Source organism: Rhipicephalus microplus, chromosome 2 (genome assembly GCF_043290135.1).
Source record: "Rhipicephalus microplus isolate Deutch F79 chromosome 2, USDA_Rmic, whole genome shotgun sequence".
NCBI lineage: Eukaryota > Metazoa > Arthropoda > Arachnida > Ixodida > Ixodidae > Rhipicephalus > Rhipicephalus microplus.
Genome location: NC_134701.1, coordinates 285,454,335 through 285,470,013, shown reverse-complemented (window position 1 = coordinate 285,470,013; position 15,679 = coordinate 285,454,335). Strand labels below are relative to the sequence as shown.

Sequence of the window (15,679 nt, the reverse complement as noted above, 5' to 3'; positions counted from 1 at the left end):
AGCTACTCCATGAAAGAAATCTGTATTCACCGTGCGTGACTACACGCATGTTGTTGGCTGTGAATGTTATTATAGTAAGGGCTTCTTTTTTTCACGTCCCCTGAGCCACAGACCCTAACCGCAATGGTTGCCAGATCTTACTACTCCTACGAATATGCCCGCAATAGCTTATGAACTTAAAGTGGGGCCATAAAGTTTCCGAAGACATAAACTGCCAAGACGGCACATAAACAAGTCTTTCGCCAGTGGCAACGCAAGAAAGACTAAGCACTGTCTTTTTCCAATATTACGACTTTCATCTGAAAAAATAAAACACTGTAGGCGCTCCCACTGATGCACTAAATCGAGGAAACGTAGGTACGCTAACCTAACCCTAGCCTAACAGCGTAGGTACGCTGTTAATGAAGAGATCTCCTGTCAACCGAGTGTTGGCGGCGCATTTGATCTGGAACTCGAACTGAAATTTTGGCGTTCAAATTTGTGGAGAGGGCACCCGTTTCTTTAATGTACGACATACTGACTGAAAGCGTATTTAAAATCTGCCATTAAAAAAAGGGAAAAGAAAATCCACTAAATAGGCAGTAATGTGTAGATACCGTACTGAATGCATTGTACAGATTAACTTCACTGTAACAGTGATTCTGTACACGTAAAAAAGGTCTTTTAGTCACTAATGCATTAGCCTAAGACGAATCGATGGTGTAGTGATGGGTACAAGCCGTGCTTGCGCCAGGCTAAGCACATCAATCCTGTAAAACAGGTAAATAAAATGCACACATACACACATGCGCACGCGTGCGCGCGTGCACGGTGTTTATTACGCATTTCAATCTAGAGCCGAGTTCTCCAATTCACAAGACTTGTAATTAACAATACAGCCTTCAAAATGGACACGAAAACAAGTGACTTTGACATGACATGCGAGATTTAACGTCCCAAAACCACCATATGATTATGAGAGACGCCGTAGTAGAGGGCTCCGGAAATTTCGACAGCCTGGGGCTCTTTAACGTGCACCTAAATCTGAGCACACGGGCCTAAATTTCCGCCTCCATCAGAAATGCAGCTGCCACAGCCGCGATTTCATCCCGCGACCAGCGGGTCAGCAGCCGAGTACCATAGCCACTAGACCACAACCGCGGAGCAACAAGTGACTTTAGAGCACGTTGTTTTAAAAGCGTGCATCCAATGCAAAAGGTACACGAAACACAAGCGGTTTTCTTGTTTGTTTGCAGAGTTAAGTGAAATCGACCGTGTAGAGAAAGGGCAGTGCTAGGATTGATAGAATTTTACACGTAGCGTTAATTGACACGGCCGTATTTCTCCCGCGGTGCTGCAGCTCTCGTGCGGGCGCATTCGACTGGCGCTGTTAATGACGCGCGGTTGACTAACGACCCCCGACAATGGGAAATAAGCTTCGAGTCGATTTCCTCCCTGCCAACGTCGCTCATTGTGCGGCGTCGTTAATCACACTGTGCGATGAATTTAACGAGTTCCACGAAAAGGCTGCCTATATCTTGGCGGGCGTAATGAGTGTTTAGAAAAGGGCACGTATCAGCCATTAAAGCCGAGGTGTTGGTATTAGTATTGACGAGTAGAGTCTGTGGTTTCCCATTATCATTTACCAAAATTAAAGCACCCTTCGCAGTCCTCTCACTCACATTCTCAATACAGTCCCAAGTACCCAAGTGGGTACTAAATGTGTGGAATCTAAAAAAAATAATGTAAACAGATGACAAGGCACATCAATGTTCAGGCAAATAGGCTTTATCAGCGTTAGAATCGAAAAAGGAGAGAATAGAAAGTCACCCTGACGTTAGTACGCAGTATGCTACCCGCACTCGAGTGGAGAGGTGTGAAACTATAAAGAAAGAAGGTGAAAGTGTATCTGATGAAATTGTATGTCCACGTGGACGCATGCACCGCCACTCCCCACACACCATCGCTTTCCCAACCTTTACGAGGAGACAATCTATGCTGCGAAAAAATTGCCCTTCGGCTCTTATCTGTATAATTTGCATCTAGCTTCGTCTGTATATTTAGATGCGAAAGAGCTTTCTGACTAGCCTGTGTAACGCTGTCTCGTACGTTTCCACCAAACCCCTCGCCGCAGGTGTTGGAGTGGTGTCAATTAGGTCAAGTAACAGCTGCGGTGACATCACACTGTTTCTCACCCGTAGTGAATCCCGGCCTCCGCCCGTTCGCTGGGAACACAGTTTTCTATCAATAACCGCAACGCTCAACAGCACGCCAAGTGGAAACACTTCACTTATTTAGTGACGCGTCCGCAGCAGCCACGCAGACGCAGCCTGCCAGCCATTCAATCGTAACCAATCAGTGACAGAAATGAGTAAAAAAAAAAAAACGACTGGGGGACCGGTGGCGGAAAAGTAAGCAGGATGCAAAAAAAAAAAATCTTAAAATCAAACGTCATTTTCTGCGCTAAGGCGTGTAAAAATGGGCTGTGAATTTAGAATTCGCTTTGTAAGAAGATACCCTGATTAAGCTAGACAATATTTGACCAAAAATGTTATAAATAATGATTACATCGATGATTCCTTTTCCTGTTTGATGAGGCATGTAAGGCTTTCGCCTCAAAATGGCACCGACCACCGCCACAATATTTAAACGTAAATGGAGACGACAGAAAGAAGAAAAAAAAAACAGTGCTAGCACAGGGATGTGTGATGTACTCATACCCTATAACGGTCACGTGGGTATTAACACAGCTCCATTAGTATTCAAAGTAAGATTCAGTTGTCGCGCCACTTCAGGAATTGCACCTTCGACGATGTCACGTTGGTAGCCTATATTTTTCCTTGAGCTATGGTGAGCATTATATGTAAACTATCGTACATCTGATTAAAAATTGTGTTAATGTCCTAACCCCGCTCTTCGAAAAATTCTGAGTAACCCCGAGGTACGATTATTACACAGCGACCAGCAACACTGTACTTCATTAAAGCGACCGCTACAAAGAAGCATTGTCGTGTCAGGCACAACATCGATAACTCTGGCAACACATAAAGACGGCAGTGTCTCAGTGTTTTATATTTTTCTTCCGCAGTGCTCGATAGGCTGGCATTTCATGTCGATTCAGCAGATCGGGTGAGCCTACCAATACAATTTAATATACTAAATATACTATATGAAAATAAATATGCCTGGGGTTTCAAACAAAGTTTCCTCATTTTTCAGTTGCGAGTGCATGGCATTGCTTTATTGCCATCTCTGACAAATGCTTGAATTTAGGCGATGGTGCAATCATGACACTACAGCGAAATCGACCATTGGAAATCTCACAAAAGCACATTTACTAACTTGAATCTGTAATAAAGCGGCACTTTGAAATAAGTAGGATTAACTAGTGGCGGAAACTCATTTCCACCGGTTTCATAGTATGAAACAGGTTAGATACGTTTGTCAGGAATCTCACTTTTGCGTGCTATCACCTCATATTGCACTGGGTCAACCAAATTATAATATAGCGCGAAAAAAAAACTTTTGTCATATTAAGCTCAGGAAAAGCATTAGTATTAGTATTAATCAAAATGCAGTATGAGCCTGTCACCACTGTATCGAATGGAGGGAGGTGGGGTGCATAATGCTTCCCCAGCCTATAACTGTCTTGGCCCTTGGGCTGACAGTATGAATAAATAAAAAAATGCATATATAGCAAGTCTTTCGCGCCGAGCTATATCAGGTCATTACTATTGACTAAACGCCTAATTCTGGGGAGTAGTCGAAGGAAAATGTCTTCGCAGCCAAGGCCACATTTTCAAGACTACGCAGTATTTTTTTATGTTTGAGGCTTGTGATTTCTCATACGTCCGTCATGAAGGGATTGATTGCCGGAGAAACAAAAGATCAGGCAGTGCCGGGCGTTGAAGCGAAATTCCAAAGCAAACAAAGCTCCTTGGCAAAGCTGCTAAACGACGTGGAATCAATACTCGCTTCTAGTCATACAATTTTTTTTTGCTTTCGTTTCACCCATTCCGCTGCAATTCGCATGCAAATGTCTAACTTAGTTTAAAGCAGAAGTTCTCGCGACTAGTGGGCTTTAAAAAGGCATAGTTTGCATGTTCTTGGTGTCATGCACCTGCGCATAGGGTATTGTGTTAACAATTTGCGCAAGCAGCATTTCTGTGATGCGCTTTAAACACATTAAAGACGAGGCCGCGTGCGAACAAACCAATATGCACTCTGTCTGGCAAAGCGATTACTCAATAAACTCGTGTTTCAAGAAACAAAAAGAGTAAGAAGGCTAGAAATGCCTTAAACTACTAACACCGTACAAACACAAGATCAACTGGCGCAAAAGAAGTGACTTACACTGGGCTATAAGCTGCGCAACTTTATCAGGAAATAACATAACCTAATGGCGTGACGTAAGTTGCTCCAGAAGTAAAGGAAAGCACGCGAGTTCTGGTCATGCTACGTGATATTGCATTCCAGCACACTCCATCAGAGAAGTGATTATATTTATATGAAAGTGATGACTATCTTCTGGTGCATTTACGTGTACAAATAAAAAAACACATATCTTATGAAGCACACTGGCATTCACTTTTGGGTAGCATGGCCACAGATTATGGGCTCCGTTTTACTTTTGGAGCATCCGTACGCCTGTCTCGAAATTCACGTCGTGAATCTAGATGGGTTGGAAGCTCTTGCTCTTCTTATGATAGTCACCGCTATCCTGATAACTGATATCGCCATAAAACTCAACGTACAGAATGCGCTCCCAGCTTTGTAAACTGTAAGAAAAGGAAATTGATTAATGATTGATTGATTGATTGATTGATTGATTGATTGATTGATTGATTGATTGATTGATATGCGGGGTTTAACGTCCCAAAACCACCCTATGATTATAAAAGACGCCGTAGTGAGGGGCTCCGGAAATTTTGACTACCTGGGGTTCTTTACCGTGCACCCAAATCTGAGCACACGGGCCTACAACATTTCCGCCTCCATCGGCAATGCAGCCGCCGCAGCCGGAATTTGATCCCGCGACGTGCGGGTCACCAGCCGAGTACCTTATCCACTAGACCACCGCGGCGGGGCGAAATGGAATTTGGATGCTCGTAGTATATACTCACGTAATGTTGCCGCCGTTCGATACGTGTGCGTCACTTGTTTACGAAGGAAAGATTTCACAATAAAGCAGCTATCATAGGATCCTAGTGGAACAATCCAGGCAGCCATGAAGTCGAGCAGCAGGCAACAGCTTGTATGATCTGCGCGGATCGCCGGCGTTCACGGGGTCATCACTGGAAACGCTTCGCTACGAAGCTAGGCGTAGCGCAGCACCTGCCTGAGTGCAAACCGCCCACCAGTGATCAAGCTGCATACTGCGTCGGCGCTCCAGTCAGCGTTTACGTCATCGTGTGGCTACTAAAGCAGTTCCCTGGCAAAGAAAGGTGTCATAGCAGAGCAATCTAGGCTGTCACAAAATGGAGCACTAATAGGGAGCCAAAGCAACGCATGGTGGCGCTGTGACTCTGAATGAACATCATACCGTCCTATAACAGTGACATCAGCGGTCTACAGGCTGGCGATGCAGATTATAAAGGAAAGACTGCAGGCATGGATAGAAGATGAGGGGGTGCTGGGGGAACTGCAGAATGGGTTTCGGAAACACAGGAGGTTGGAAGACAGTCCCGGCTGCGGCGGCTGCATTTCCGATGGAGGCGGAAATGTTGTAGGCCCGTGTGCTCAGATTTGGGTGCACGTTAAAGAACCCCAGGTGGTCGAAATTTCCGGAGCCCTCCACTACGGCGTCTCTCATAATCATATGGTGGTTTTGGGACGTTAAACCCCACAAATCAATCAATCAGGTTGGAAGACAATCTGTTCTCACTGACGCAGTGCATCGAAATAGCAGCAAAGGAACACAGGCCCTTGTGGCTAGCATTCTTGGATATCAAGGGAGCGTAGGATAGCGTGGTTTAAGAGGAATTGTGGGGAATACTGGACACCCTAGGCGTGGAACATGTAGTCACTAATCTTTTAAAGGGTATCTATAAAGGTAACAAGGTAGTTATAAAGTGGGAAAAACAGGTATCCAAGCCTGCAGAGGTAAAAAGGGGGCTTAGGCAGGGGTGCCCCCTGTCACCCTTATTATTCATGGTGTACCTACAAGGATTAGAGGCAAAATTAGAGGGAAGTGGGCTGGGCTTCAACCTCTCTTTAGTCAAACAAGGAAAACTTATTGATCAGGCACTACCAGCATTAATGTACGCAGATGATATAGTGCTAATGGCCAACAACAAGGAAGATTTGCAGAGATTGATGGACATCTGCGGTAATGAGGGAGATAGGTTAGATTTTAGATTCAGTAAGGAAAAATCAGCAATCATGATTTTCAATGACAACGAAGGTAGTGAGCTTAGGATACAGGACGTCACGCTAGAGATAACAGATAAATACAAATATCTCGGCGTATGGATAAGCAATGGGACCGAGTACCTGAGGGAACACGAAATATACGTGACGACTAAAGGTAACAGGAATGCAGCAGTGATGAAAAATAGGGCACTGTAGAATTTCAATAGGTATGATGTTGTGAGAGGAATATGGAAAGGGGTCATGGTTCCTGGGCTGACGTTCGGCGATGCGGTCTTGTGCTTGAAATCAGAAGTTCAAGCAAGATTAGAAATTAAGCAACGTGGAATAGGTAGGCTTGCTTTAGGAGCTCACGGGAATACACCAAATCAGGGAGTACAAGGTGATATGGGATGGACATCATTTGAGGGCAGGGAAGCTAGCAGCAAGATAAAATTTGAGAAGCGATTGAGAGAAATGAAGGAGGAGCGTTGGGCTAGGAAGGTTTTCAGCTACTTGTACATGAAGAATGTCGATACAAAATGGAGGAAGCGAACCAGGAAGTTGACTGGTAAATACTTAGAAAACAGCAGGTGGCCAAACCAAAAAGAACTATCGGTTAAGAAGAAAGTGAAGGAAACTGAGAATGACATGTGGAAAATGGGCATGAATAAGAAGTCCGCACTAGAGATCTATCGAACTTTTAAGCAGAAAATTGCCAAGGAAAGGATCTATGATAATACTCGGGGTAGTTCTCTACTGTTTGAGGCAAGGACGGGAGTACTGCGAACCAAGACATATCGGGCCAAATACGAAGGGGTAGACACAGTATGCAGTGCGTGTGGAGAGGAAGAAGAAACTGCCGAACACTTGATAATGTTCTGTAAAGGGCTTCACCCTATAGTTCAGGATGATGGCGCAGAGTTTTTCAAAGCACTGGGGTTTAGGGACCGGGAGGGCAAAATAGACTTTAAGCAAGTAGACTTAACTAGAAGAAGGTTATCTGATTGGTGGCTAAAGTCAAGGCACGAGTGAAAATTAAACTCTTCACTGCAAAGTACGAATCCTCAAACTTACTTTTTAAGGAAAAAATAAATAAATATAGCTTTGAGTTCATTAAGTATTACGGCTTGGTGGCGCTAGCCACCGCCCGATCTAAAGGGTACAGCCATATCCATCCATCTATCCATCCATCGACTAGGGAGCCTACAAGACCACTTTTGTTATGGTGGAGACATCTCAAAATGCGCTCTAAAAAAGCTCAGCCAGAATCAGCGGGAAAACGGGAACGCTGTTGCCAGCTTGCGCCAAATTTAGCATAAACTTTGTGCACCGCCATTTTGTGGCCAGCTAGCGTATGGCACCGCCGACGAACGTGCGATTGACAATGTCTTCGTGTGACGTCCTTCCTATTTTCTCGTGCGCTCGTGCATCTGGGTTCTATCTTCGAACGCGAACTACCACCGCCATGCGCGTATTATACTTTTTATCGGCAAACCATGAATTATCCGCTGGTCACGTCCCTCCGTTGTCTGTCTGTCTGTTTGAAGCACGGACGTACGCACGCATGGTCAGATGGACACATGGACGAATGTAGAGACGGACGGACGGACGGATGAACGCACAGATGGACGCACGAGAGGACGGACGGATGGACAGAAGGACACATGGAGGAACGCTCGGATGGACGCATGGACGATGGACACACTGGCGAACGAACGGATGGAAGCACGAATGGACGGATGGGTGCACGGACAAACGCGGGGACGGACACATGGACGGACGGATGGATGGACGCATGGACGGGTGCACGAATGGACGGACGCAAGGATGGACGGACGGCCGCAAGGATGAACGAATGTACGCACGGATAGACCGAAGCAAGAATGAACGGACGGCCGGAAGCACGGACGGAATGACGGACGCTTCGCCCCACTCATCATCATTCACTCCGTGGATATGCTGGGATCTTTATTATTTACATACTACAAGTAACGTCCTCTAGTATTGTACCATTTGCATTTTTCAGTGCATATACATTTCGTTATATGTATAAGTACCGCCCCCTACGGCCGGTTCAACAACTAACGAGAGGTGGCTACGTACGACTACGACCTTACACTCAGCCCACGCCTTAAGGAGCTTGGCTCCTGAAAAGTGCTATGAACACGAACTAACTTCCAAGCTTTAATGAAAGCGTCAGATACTGCAATGGACATTGTTGTTCTTGGTAAGCAGTAATATAAACGTACAAATATTTTTTTCAGCACTTCAATTGGAAAGTAAACCTGTTGTATGGGCAGCGAATTAGATCATGCCTCATCGGTAGTCTGTGTAGAACAGTGGAGAGTATTTTTTTTTTTGCTTTAGGTGCATACTGCATAGCCCAAACCTCCATTTTAATTTGGGTGCGGGAGAGCATGCACAACATAAGTGGTCCCATTCTCATGGTATATAAAGGATGCAATGTAGTTCACCACTTATCTACAAGGTGGAGAGCGTTTTACATTTCTTCTCGTGATGATGAGGCGTTCGTTGCATGGAATAGAATTCAAGACATAGTTTTTCTAAGCAAAATACCACAGTATTGATCCAACACACGAGCCACCCTGTGTTGTGGCGTTACGTCCCTGGCCGTAAACAAAAGAGTGGCCCAAGCTGTTTTGCACATACACCCACTCAAGCTTGTGCGCGCCAGTAAAATATGAAACCGAAAACATGTGTGCATTAGTAATATAATTAAAGAAGGATTCATTGCGCTTCAATTCAGTACTGAGGTTCTGTACGCAGATTATGGTGCTCTGTTACGGTTTAGTGTGGGTGAAGCACGTGTATTATGAATTCTAAAGCATAAACTACCATCTTAGCAACCTCTGTGCGTGTCGCAACACCTTTAACACCACAATCAATCACCAACATCTAGCTGAAGTATCTACAACCAACCAGCTCATTGTGAAATTTGCCCTGATGACAAATCATGCAGGTGCATTGCCGACAATACTGACGATGGGCGTGAATTAAATCCCATACACTAAAATTTTGAGCATAGTGATTTAAAAGTATTCATCTAGTGCTCTTACTGAAGCATGCCATTGTCATCCTATTGCGTCGAGAGATAAATCCCGTGAACCTGAGGTACCACCTGCATATTTGTCAAGGCAAAAGCTTTCGGTGTCAGTGTTGGAAACCACCTGGAAGAGCTGATTATCGAGACGCAAAACGCACCATAATGAAAAACATTTATCTTAGATGCATGCGGGAGCAAATGTGTGTGCGTGGGCTGGAAAAAAAACTGATATGCGCGCGAAGCGGGCACCGCCTCTCGATTTGCTTAGCAGAGTAACCACGTTGTCACGCAAATAATAGCACGTTACGCATTTACTTCGAACCAAGTTGACTAGCCGTCAACTGTTGCCGGCGGCACCACTCGGTGACAATGAAGTGAGCGATGATGCGTGCCTGTCCTTGCGTCGTGACTTTCCTAGTCAGTCATACAAATATGCCTCTGCGGAAGAAGTGCTTGTCAGTGCTCGTGCCTCTGCGACTGTACGATTCATACGCCAAAAACAAGCCAATTCTGTCTTTTTCTTTTTTTTGTTTTGCCATAGTGTAACACCTGTCAAAGTTTTTCTTTCTTTCTTTTCTATAGCTTTATATAACCGAACTTTATCACACTCACATTCATAGCAGTAGAAAATACATCTAGCTCCGCCGAGGTGGTCTAGTGGCTAAGGTACTGGGCTGCTGACCCACAGGTCACGGGATCAAATCCCGGCTGCGGCGGCTGCATTTTAGATGGAGGCGAGAATGCTGTAGGCACGTGTGCTCAGATTTGGGGGCACGTTAAAGAAGGCCAGGTGGTCGAAATTTCCGGAGTCCTCCACTATGGCATTTCTAATAATCATATAGTGGTTTTGGGGATGTTAAACCCCACATATCAATCAATCAACCTATCAATCAATCAGGAAAATACATTAAAAGCAAGTTTTGTCACGTCACAGTCCTTTTATCACAATTTAAGTCACGCGTACTTCTGCCATATAGTCATGCTTTTTCAGCAGTGATTAATTTGAAAAAAATGGCAGCATATCTACGGAGTGAATGATGGAGAGTGGGGCGAAGCATTCGTCCGTCCATTCGTTCTTTTTCCGTCCGTCCATGCGTCCGTCTGTGTGACCATCCATACGCCTATCCGCCCGTCCGTGCGTGCGTCTGTTCGTGCGTTCGTCCATGCATCCGCCCCTGCGTCCCTTCATGCGTCCATCCTTGCATCTGTCGGTGTGTCTCTTCGTCCATCTATTCAACACTCCAAGTACCACCATCTCGCATGTTTTAATCATATAATCCCCATATATAAGCACCGCCATCCAGCGGACATTTCAAGGACTAAACGAGAGGTGACACACGCACACTTTCTTACGGCTTGCGCTTCGGGTCTACTTCCCACCTTTAACCACCTCAAGTTCATGGTATATACTAGTTCACTGTACTCATGGCACTGCGGCAACGCTTGCTAAACCTTTCTAAAACTAAGAAGGTTGCACCCAGCAAGTATAACGTAGCAACCCTTTCTTGTCAGATAGTGCTCAATGTACATGCCAGTGGTTGCTAATGTGGATCGCAGCGTGCGCGTTAACTAAAAGCCAAATGCTCCTGTCTCTCATTCCCCCTTAGCAGCCATTGGCATGTACATTGAGGACTATTTTTTATTGTTCAACAACCCACATGGAAAATTTCTCACCAGCACCACCTTGGAGGTCATAATGTTATACTTAATACACTCTACAATGGCTACGAGGGACGAATAGATGCCGCTATAAGGAGTTTCGCCCCTAAAACGCACTCACCCTTTTCCCCAAATGTATCCTGCTTAGCCTGCAGGTACGCACAGGGGAAAGTTTACTGACGTCCTACGAAGTGCATGCAGTGGAACAACTTGGACACGTAAAGAGCAACGGACGATTGCAATTAAGGTCACGCTCTGGTTCCATGCGCCACAGTGTAAGAGGGCTTTCTAAGCTACTCCACCATATCGATCCGCAGTTAGGCTCAACGCACCAGTCTGTTCACAAACAACGCCTTCGTGAAACACTAAAAGACACCAGGATGTGTTCTTTGTGTGAAGAGCCTTTGTGTGAGAGCACATAACGACCCCGATAACCCTCTCTTTCTGTTGTCTCATGAGCTTCGCCATAGTGCCGCCACCTATTGAAGATCTTCCCCGTAGTGTACGCATACCCCCAAGGCGAGTTCTATGAGTGCGGAAAAAATTGAATACGTGTAGGGCCTCACTGTTTCTTAGCGTAGCTCACTTGTACCATTGTTTATTGCAGCTTCATTTGTGGGTGCCTCGTTGTAAGGGAAATCGATTCACTTGGGTTGTGCCACGTGCAGAAAACAAAGAAATGCTCGTTTGTAGGCCGTGGATTGTTCCGCTATCTACATACCCATAGAAATGCAGCAGGAATAAAATAGAAAAAAAGTGTGCGAGTGTGGACATGTGAGGCTTCTTATCACACTTTCATCAGCAGACAGCCAGGCATAATTCTGATATTCTAGTTGGGGAACGCTACCTTGTTACGAATTGGAGCTCTTTATTCAAAGAGTCATAACCTTGTTACGACTTTGGTATTTTCACATATGAGGGATAACTATATTGCACAAACGCCGCTTTTCAAACGATCAATTTGCCTATTGACATTTCCCCGCTATTGTTTTTTCAATATGTCTTAAATTATTAGCTTCACGATGTAGGCAAAACTAGCAGTTGTTCTGTGTACGAAGACAACCGATGAGCGAAGCTCCATAGAAATAAGATGCAAACGATTACGCGGCTGATCCGTCGCTCGCGTTAAATGAAGGTGGTACTGTACGGTAGTGTTTTAGAGCGAGTAGAGTTTCGCAGCGGCGCTCGCGAGCCGGCACACGCAGCTGACCATTGAAATATCAGCACTGCTGTTCCATTTCACTTCACTTGCTGTGTGTCGCGAAATCGGATACGCTAGCTCCCCATTGATCACAATGGCGTGTTGCCGAAGCCAATCGCGGAGGCCACACACATGCCACAGTGAGCAGAGAAAATAATTAAAAGCAAGTGAAATTATAGTAAGTGAAAAGCATTACAAGACGAAAAATCATAGCATATCCACGGAGTGAATGATAATGAGTGCATGGTCGAAGCTCCGAACGTACATCGTTAAACCGTGAATCCTCCGAAAATTTTCTCCAGTCGATCATTACGTAAAGACGGCGAGCACGCCGTCTGCAGCATTTGCTGCAGCATTTTTCCGAGCCGTCCGCTCTGACGCCTTGTCTTCTTCGCTAATACTCGAATCACACAGACGGCCGGTGAAAGAGGAAGCGCGCCAAGAGCGAACGCGTTGTCCTATCACAAGAGACCATGCATCAAAGTGGATGGATGGATGGATAGATATGGCTGTACCCTTTAGATCGGGCGGTGGCTAGCACCATCAAGCCGTATTACGTAATGAACCCAAAACTATATTTATTTTTTTCTCTTAAAAAGTGAGTTTGAGGATTCGTACTTTGCTGTGAAGAGTTTAATTTTCACTCGTGCCTTGACTTTAGCCACCAATCAGATAACCTCCTTCTAGTTAAGTCTACTTGCCTAAAGTCTATTTTGCCCTCCCGATCCCTAAACCCCAGCGTGCGCCGCAGCACCATCTGGTGAGTAATCTGAGTACTATAGCGGTGCGAATGCCACAGCGCCATCTACTGCGCGCTCTGTGTACTAACGGTGGCTACTACAACGAGGGGCTAGCCTACACCCCAAGACATAGAGTTTTCTAAAATTAACTAGAGGGGACTCTGGCACTGCGATTGTTCAGCGACCATGGGAATGATGGGTAGTACACGTATTTGCCTAGCCTTCGTACTTGTGGCCAGTGAATCACTCTTGTGGCATCGTTTATTGCTGTGTTTCGGTTTTGTTTCGAAGGAGAGATCAAACCCTTTTTTTTAATTTGTGACCTAATTTGAAATGGTGCAAGAGGGTTTAATAGCGACGCCAGGTAATAGGCAGACAGCCGGTACGGAAACAAATGCTCGGGCAGTCCAGCGTCTACAGCTCGTGCACCCGCTCGCGCTTCGCACTCAGCGATGGTCCCACTAGTCATTGCCTTGTGGATTCCCCACTACAATGCCATGGCGACGAAGACGAGTCATCCTGGCGACTCAACGTTACGAGAGAACAGGAGAATCGTAACAGGGCTTGAGGCGACTTACGTGGACCGTCTCACGACCAAGGCGGCGCTTGTCCGTGGACGGCTTGAGCGGTTCAAATACATAGGTGACAGAAGAAGGATGCTGTATGACGCGGTAAGGGCCCGTATACTTCGGTGCAAACTTGGGAGTCAGTCCAGGAGAGTGGAAAGGCAGTCGGATCCACATGAGAGAACCGAGGGGGAAGGTATTCTGAACAAGATCATGGTCGTGGCGATCTTCTTGGAGGGCTTGGTTATCGTCTGTGAAGGACCGTGCAAGCTGACGACACTATTCGACATGTTCGGCCATTTCAGAATGGCCATTTCAGAAACTGGGCTGAACTCGGAGGCATCAGAATTGTATGGCAGAATTGTGTCGAGTCCGTTGGATGGGTCACGACCATATAAAAGAACAAATGGAGAAAAGCCTGTTGTTGATTGAATCGCCGTATTGTAGGCGTGCGTCACGAAAGGAAGAACAACGTCCCAATTGGAGTGGTCGGAATCAATATACATAGCGAGCATGTCTCCGAGGGTTCTGTTGAAACGTTCCGTTAGACCGTTCGTCTGAGAGTGGTAGGCTGTTGATGTGCGGTGTACCGTATGGCATGAATGTAGGAGCTGCTGCAGAACTTCGGACAAAAATGCGCAACCTCTGTCACTCAGGAGCTCCCGTGGTGCACCATGACGAAGAACAAACCGGTGCAAGATGAAGGTTGCAACGTTACGAGCGCCAGCCGAAGGTAGTGCTGCCGTTTCGCGTACCTTGTCAGATGGTCGGCAGCCACAATCACCCATCGATTACCACCAACAGAGCACGGTAGCGGGCCGTATAGGTCAATCCCAACAGGATCAAATGGGCATGCAGGACATGGCAAAGGCTGCAGTTGACCGGGTGAATGAGGAAATGTCTTGCGCTGCTGACACTGGGAACATGAGCGAATGTGTTTGCGTACAAATGTGTACATGCCCCGCCAGTAGTAACGTTGGCGGATCCGCTCATACGTCTTTAGCGCACCGGCGTGTGCGTGTTGCGGTTCAGCATGAAAATATTTGCAGATATCAGACCGCATATGGCTGGGTATGACTAGCAGCCATTTACGACCCGCCACTTGATAGTTGCGACGGTATAACAGGCCATCCTGTATGGCGAAATGCGTTGCTTGGCGGCGAAGAGCACGCGGGTAACCGGAAGTTGATGCGTCAGAAAGCATATTCAAGAGCGAGGCAATCCAAGGGTCCTTCCGCTCTTCGGATGGCATGTCTCTGACGCTGACGGTAGAGAGGGGAAGGTCAAGGGCTGATATTTCCGTATCATCAGATTTCATGGGTGATCGTGAAAGCGCATCTGCGTCAGAGTGCTTTCGCCCCGATCGGTAGACGACGCGTATGTCGAATTCCTGGAGGCGTAGTGCCCAACGTCCGAGGCAGCCAGAAGCATTTCTCAGTGAAGCCAACCAACAGAGTGCGTGATGGTCAGTTACCACATCAAAATTTTGGCCGTACAAATAGGGGCAAAACTTGTTTAACGCCCACACAATCACGAGGCACTCTTTTTCTGTAACAGAATAGTTGGCTTCTGCCTTAGTGAAGGCGCGGCTGGCATAGGCGACCACATATTCCGTAAAACCTGCTTTGCGTTGCGCGAGTACTGCACCAAGGCCGACGCCACTTGCATCCGTGTGTACTTCGGTTGGTGCAGTAGGGGCGTAATGGCGCAGTACATGTGGTGAGGCAAGGTGTTGGCGCAGTGTTGTGAAGGATTTGTCACAGGCTGCTGTCCAATTCGAAAGATCTGCAGGGCCAGCAAGGAGTTTGGTGAGTGGAGCGATGATGGAGGAAAAGTTCCGGACAAACCGACGAAAATAGGAGCACAGGCCCACAAAGCTCCGTAGTTCTTTAACTGTAGTCGGCTTAGGAAATTCGGCAACAGCACGAAGCTTGTCAGGGTCGGGAAGGATGCCGGCTTTCGAGACGACATGACCAAGAATGGTGAGTTGTTTAGCCCCGAAGTGACATTTCTTCAGGTTAAGCTGAAGCCTGGCGTTTGTAAGGCACTGTAGAATTTTACGCAGAGGAGTGAGGTGCGAAGTGAAATCAGGTGAAAAAACCACAACGTCATCAAGATA

At 46.3% G+C, this 15,679-nt stretch overlaps 1 protein-coding gene across 9 annotated transcripts in view; it reads right to left on the bottom strand.

Annotated features, from left to right (window-relative positions):
* LOC142788397 (uncharacterized) overlaps positions 1-15,679 on the bottom strand; it is a 192,884-nt gene that overhangs the window by 113,840 nt on the left and 63,365 nt on the right. For 4 of the 9 annotated variants that reach the window (XR_012889344.1, XR_012889343.1, XR_012889345.1 and 1 more), the window contains exon 1: positions 5,103-5,568. The exons of the other annotated variants lie outside the window; for them this stretch is intronic. The gene's annotated coding sequence lies outside the window, so the exon portion shown is untranslated. Of the gene's footprint in view, positions 1-5,102; positions 5,569-15,679 lie in introns of those variants that run through there. 9 annotated transcript variants of the gene reach the window in all.